The sequence below is a fragment of the Vitis riparia genome, chromosome 18 (assembly GCF_004353265.1).
Source record: "Vitis riparia cultivar Riparia Gloire de Montpellier isolate 1030 chromosome 18, EGFV_Vit.rip_1.0, whole genome shotgun sequence".
Classification (NCBI taxonomy): domain Eukaryota; kingdom Viridiplantae; phylum Streptophyta; class Magnoliopsida; order Vitales; family Vitaceae; genus Vitis; species Vitis riparia.
In genome coordinates, this window is record NC_048448.1 from 31,463,394 (window position 1) to 31,469,443 (window position 6,050).

Below are 6,050 nucleotides of genomic sequence, written 5' to 3' on the forward strand. Positions count from 1 at the left end.
TTTCACCTTTGGATTCTATAATCAATTTATTTAAATACTATTGAAATCCAACATCATTACTTCATCAAATTTACGATCGAATATAATTCATTTTAAAACTTTATTTAACATATTTGAAAAAATTTTGTAATAAAAATATTTGGAGTTTTAAAACCAATATAAACTAATATAAGCATAATTTTCTATGACAAAAATGTAGTTCTAAATTTAAATAAGTTTTAGTTCAAATGAGAGTTTTGTTGGTCAAGAAAATATTCTTGTAATTTATTAAGCTCTATGTTAAATCACATGAGATCACAAAAATAGATTACTTGTGAGTTATGGGTAACTATGAATTAATGAAAGTTTCATAAAGCCTCTTGTTAAGATCTAGAAGGAAAGAATTAAATAAGGTATTTACCTTATTGTATATAATGTCCTCAAATAGACGGCTAACCTAGAGAATCGTATATGTAATTCTTCTTGGACTAATATTTGGAAGGTGCTTCTTCTAATTTTTTTAGTAGAATAATGTAAAAAGTTGCATCAAAACACTTTTTTAAATGCATATAAAAAATAATTAATTATTGGTAAAATTATTTTTTATGAAAGTATTATTGATAAAAACCAAAAGAACTTCTTTTGTAGTCATTCTTACATGAATTCTAAAATTGTGCTTTATCATTATGATATATTATGCTAAACAATATGACTCTTGATCGATGCTAAACCATTATACATTTGTTATAAGTTCAACTATATTTATAGTTTAAGCTTATTAGGAGAGCTTCTTATATCTTGAAAACATCATTTGAAAATCAAATGTGATTTTCAAAAGTACTTTGATAGAACTTTTAACCATAAGCCAACATTTTAAAATGTGATGTGAGAAGCAAATTTTCATTTAACTAAAATTTTCAAAATGTAAAATATATCCTCACCTTCAATAAAATAATTTGCTTTTCTACTTCTATTTCTATTGTCAAATGTTATTTCAACTAAGCCTTAAGTCTTGAAGGCATGTCTAACAAAAATTCAAAAGTGTAGAAAAAAAAAAAGTTAAATAAATGTAAATATTTTAGTAGACATTTTAGGAACACATTTGCAGAGTGAAAAATAATATTAGTGATAACTTTATGTCATACTATTCTTTTATTGAAAAATTACATAATAAATGGTTGTCAAATATGTTGAAAAGGGGGGTTAATTAATATGCATTAAAATTAAAAGGTTTCCAATATCCAATCACTACATGAACTATAAGTGATGAAAAGAATAGCATAACTAATAAAGTAGGAAATGCATGGTTGAATATACAAATAAAGGCATGTAGAACAAAATTGAATCAATAAAAGCAATGGAAAAGAGAGTAATCATTCTTTATCATTCAATGCAATTAGATTATTTAAAAGATAATAAACAAGAAAAAAACATATTTAGTTTAATTTTAAAGAAATGAAACACTAATTAATATACTTATATATATATATAAGTTTTAGAAAGCACACCCTTTATTTTATTCAATTTTTTTTAATAGAAAATAGTAAAATTAACCAATGTGCTTGAGGATTGGATCATATAAAGGAACTTTTTGAATAAAAAATGTTTTAAAGAGGGGGAGATCATACTTTTATAAATAGTACAATGGTTGTCATGAATTATAAAAAAACTTTTTGGTTTAACAAGGAATATAAACTTTTTTAGTAGGAGCTTTTTGGGTAGAAAATGTTTTAAAAGATGGTGAAAACGGTTGTCATGAATTTCAAAAATGTGGGCTCGGACATGAATTTCAAAAATGTTTTAAAAGATGATTGATTGAGGTTGAAATTTGTGCACTTTAATTGACCAAGTGTGTGCAATTTGGCTATTTTGAAAATCAATCTTTACACAAACCCTTTTGAGAACTTCTCTTTAAAATTCAAAATTTTTCCTATGAACAGATTTTTCATTATTTTTGAAACCTAAACCTTACTTGGATAAGATTTATTACAAGACAAGTAAGAAATAATCCAAGTAGCAAATAAAGATTAAAAAGATCAAATCATGCATGAACTATGGTTGTATTTAGTGGTGGATTCTTGATGAGTTTCTTTGCTAAACTTGAAATTAGTATATTACTCTCTAATACTCTATTTTATCGTATTTTTTTAGGATGTGAATGTATTCTCTACTTTATTTTTCCTTTACAATATTCAACTTTTTTTTTGTCATAAATAAAATGAGTAAACATTCTTCATCATACTTGAAATGGTGAAAGCTTGATTGCAACAAAGTTTGGAAGGGAAGTAGTTATATTTTCCAACAATCATTATTATGTAAATTTGTGTCAAAAAACTTAGAGTCGGTTTATTAGCTCTTCTTAAAAACAGTTTTCTATTTTTTTTTTAAATAAGAAAATATATTTGACAAAAGAAAGCATAAAACAATGACATGTGTGTTACCTATTTAAAAAAAAACGGTTTTCTATTTTTTAAAACAAAGAAATAGGATAACGTGTTTCACAATTACAAAACAGAAAACTGTTTTCTATTTTTAAAAACAATAAATATGGTATTTTTTAATAATATCTTTTAATTATTTTTTGAAGATTGTTTTAAAAAAGAATAATTATACAAATATGAAGAATGATTAAAAATAAAGTATTATTGATAAAAATTATTTTTTAAATATTTAAAAATATAAAAAAAAATAGATTGAGAGCACTTGAAGATCCCAAACAACTTTTCTTTTTTATTTATGAAAAAACACAAAACGGTTTTCAAATATAGTTCTCAAAATTATTTTTAAGAACTGTTTTTTTAAAACACTTTCTTAATATAAACTAGTTTTCTATTTTTAAAACAAAAAATTGAATATTTTTTAAGAACATATTTTAATTATTTTAAGTTATTTTAACTTGTTCTTCTGTATGGTTATTTTAAAAATAATTGAAGAAATGGAAAAAATAATTAAAAATAAAAGTATACATATAAAATTTATTTTTAAAAAATATTAAAACATATTTTAAATTCCCAAATAAATTTTCAACTTAGAAAACATCAAAGAGTTGTTTTTCAAAACTATTATAAAAAATGACATGATTTTTAAAACAGTTCTCAAACAAACCTTTTATTTGCTATTAGATCAAAGTCGAACTATACTACAATAAATGTGTCAATGATAAATTTTAATATAACATAATAACAAATTTGATTTTTTTTCAAATAATGACATAACCCAAGTTTCATTATAAAAAAAAAAAAAAATTGAAAGAACAATAATTATATTCCCCAAAATTATCATAATAATAAAAAATAAAAATAAAAACCAAAAAGTCAATTTGCCGTTAGAACCAGCTTGTGCTTTTCAACTTAGAAAACATCAAAGAGCTGTTTTTCGATTTGCTTTTCTACTTCTATTTCTATTGTCAGATGTCATTTCAAATAAGCCTTTAAGTCTCGAAGGCATGTCTAACAAAAATTCAGAAGTGTAGAAAGAAAAGTTAAATAAATATAAATATTTTAATTAATATGCATTAAAATTAAAAGGTTTCCAATATCCAATCACTACATGAACTATAAGTGATGAAGAGAATAGCATAACTAATAAAGTAGGAAATGCATGGTTGAATATACAATAAAGGCATGTAGAACAAAATTGAAGCAATAAAAGCAATGGAAAAGAGAGTATTCATTCTTTATAATTCAATGTAGTTAGAATATTTAAAAGATAATAAACAAGAAAAAAACATATTTAGTTTAATTTTAAAGAAATGAAACACTAATTAATATACAAAAATGAAGATATAAGTCTTAGAAAGCACACGCTTTATTTTATTCATTTTTTTTAATAGAAAATAGCAAAATTAACCAATGCACTTAAGGTTGGATCCTATGAGGATTGGAGTTCCATTAAATCTACTTCCAAATAAGGTTCTACTTTAACGTTGATTATAAATTATAAAATCCTTTTGTTGTGTAATCAATATGGACGAAAGACAAAAGAGCAAAATCAGCAAAGAATAAGTAACTACATAAATTAACATAGAGAAGGATGTATTTCTTTATAAAAAGGAGTGGAAATGAGTTATTTTTTTCTCTTTGACATTTGAGACTCTAAATTTTATTCCTATCAATAATATGAATTTGTTAGTCATTGTAAAGATGGAGTGAACAAGTATGAACCAAGAAAACATTATTGACATACAAGGAAAATGAATCTTATCAATTGAAATGACCTTATCTACTATTAGAGGAGCTTTGTGGCTTCTCAGGGAATATAAGATTTTTAGGAGGGACTTTTTGAATAAAAAAATGTTTTAAAGATGGGGAGATCATACTTTTATAGATAATACAATGGTTGTCATGAATTATAAAAAGACTTTTTGGTTTAACAGGGAATATAAACTTTTTTAGTAGGAGCTTTTTGGGTAGAAAATGTTTTAAAAGATAGTGTAAACGGTTGTCATGAATTTCAAAAATGTTTCACGTGATAACTTCATTGTTTCACGTGATAGCTCAATTCTTCGAAGCAATAATCACTTTAATTGACCAAGTATGTGCAATTTGACTATTTTGAAAAGCAATCTTTACACAAACCCTTTTGAGAACTTCTCTTTAAAAGTCAAAATTTTTCCTATGAATTGATTTTTCATTATTTTTGAAACCTAAACCTTACTTGGATAAGATTTATTACAAGACAAGTGAGAAATAATCCAAGTAGCAAATAAAGATTAAAAAGATCAAATCATGCATGAACTATGGTTGTATTTGGTGGTGGATTCTTGTTGAGTTTCTTTGCTAGACTTGAAATTAGTATATTGCTCTCTAACACTCTATTTTATCATATTTTTTAAGGATGTGAATGCATTCTCAACTTTATTTTTCCTTCACAATATTCAACATTTTTTTTTTCATAAATAAAATGAGTAAACATTCTTTAACATGCTTGAAATAGTGAAAGTTTGATCACAAAAAAGTTTCAAAGAGAAGTAGTTATATTTTCCAACAATCATTATTATGTAAATTTGTGTCAAAAAATTTAGAGTATGTTTATTAGCTCTTCACAAAAACGGTTTTCTATTTTTAAAAACAAAAAATAAGAAAAGATATTTAGCAATAGAAAGCATAAAACAATGATATGTGTGTTAACTATTTTTAAAAAATGGTTTTTTGTTTTTTAAAACAAAGAAGTAGGAAAATGTGTTTCACAATTAGAAAATAGAAAATTGTTTTCTATTTTTAAAAACAAAAAATGTTGTAATTTTTTAATAATATCTTTTAATTGTTTTTAAAAATTTGTTTTAAAAAAATGGTTATATAAATGTGAAAAATGATTAAAAATAAAGCATTATTAATAAAAAAAAAATTATTTTAAAAAAATATAAAAAAATAAATTAAGAGCATTTGAAATTATCAAACAAACTTTTATTTTATATAAAAAAGAAAGTCAGAAAATGGTTTTCAAAGATAGCTCTCAAAATTATTTTTAGGAAGTGTTTCTTAAAACACTTTCCTAATGAAACCTAGTTTTCTATTTTTTAAACAAAAAATTGAATGTTTTTTAAGAACATATTTTTATTACTTTAAGTTATTTTAACTTGTTCTTCGTTATTTTAAAAATAATTGAAGAAATAGGAAAAATAATTAAAAATAAAAGCATACATATAAATTTATTTTAAAAAAATTAAATTCCCAAATAAAATTTCAATTTAGAAAACATCAAAAAAACTGTTTTTCAAAACTATTGTAAAAAATTTCTATCTAATGACATGATTTTTTAATACATTCTCAAACAAACCTTTGATTTTCTATCAAATCAAAGTCGAATATATTATATTAAATGTGTGTCAATAATAAATTTTAATATAACTTAATAACAAATTTGATTTTTTTTTTTCAAATAATGACATAACCCAAGTTTCATTACAAAAAAATTTTGAAAGAAAAATAATTATATTCCCCAAAATTATCATAATAATAAAAAAATAAAAAAAACCAAAAAGTCAATTTGCCGTTAGAACTAGCTTATGCTACACTGGATGCAAATTATGCAATTAAATGACACAAACACCCATGAAGATGCCCCTCTCC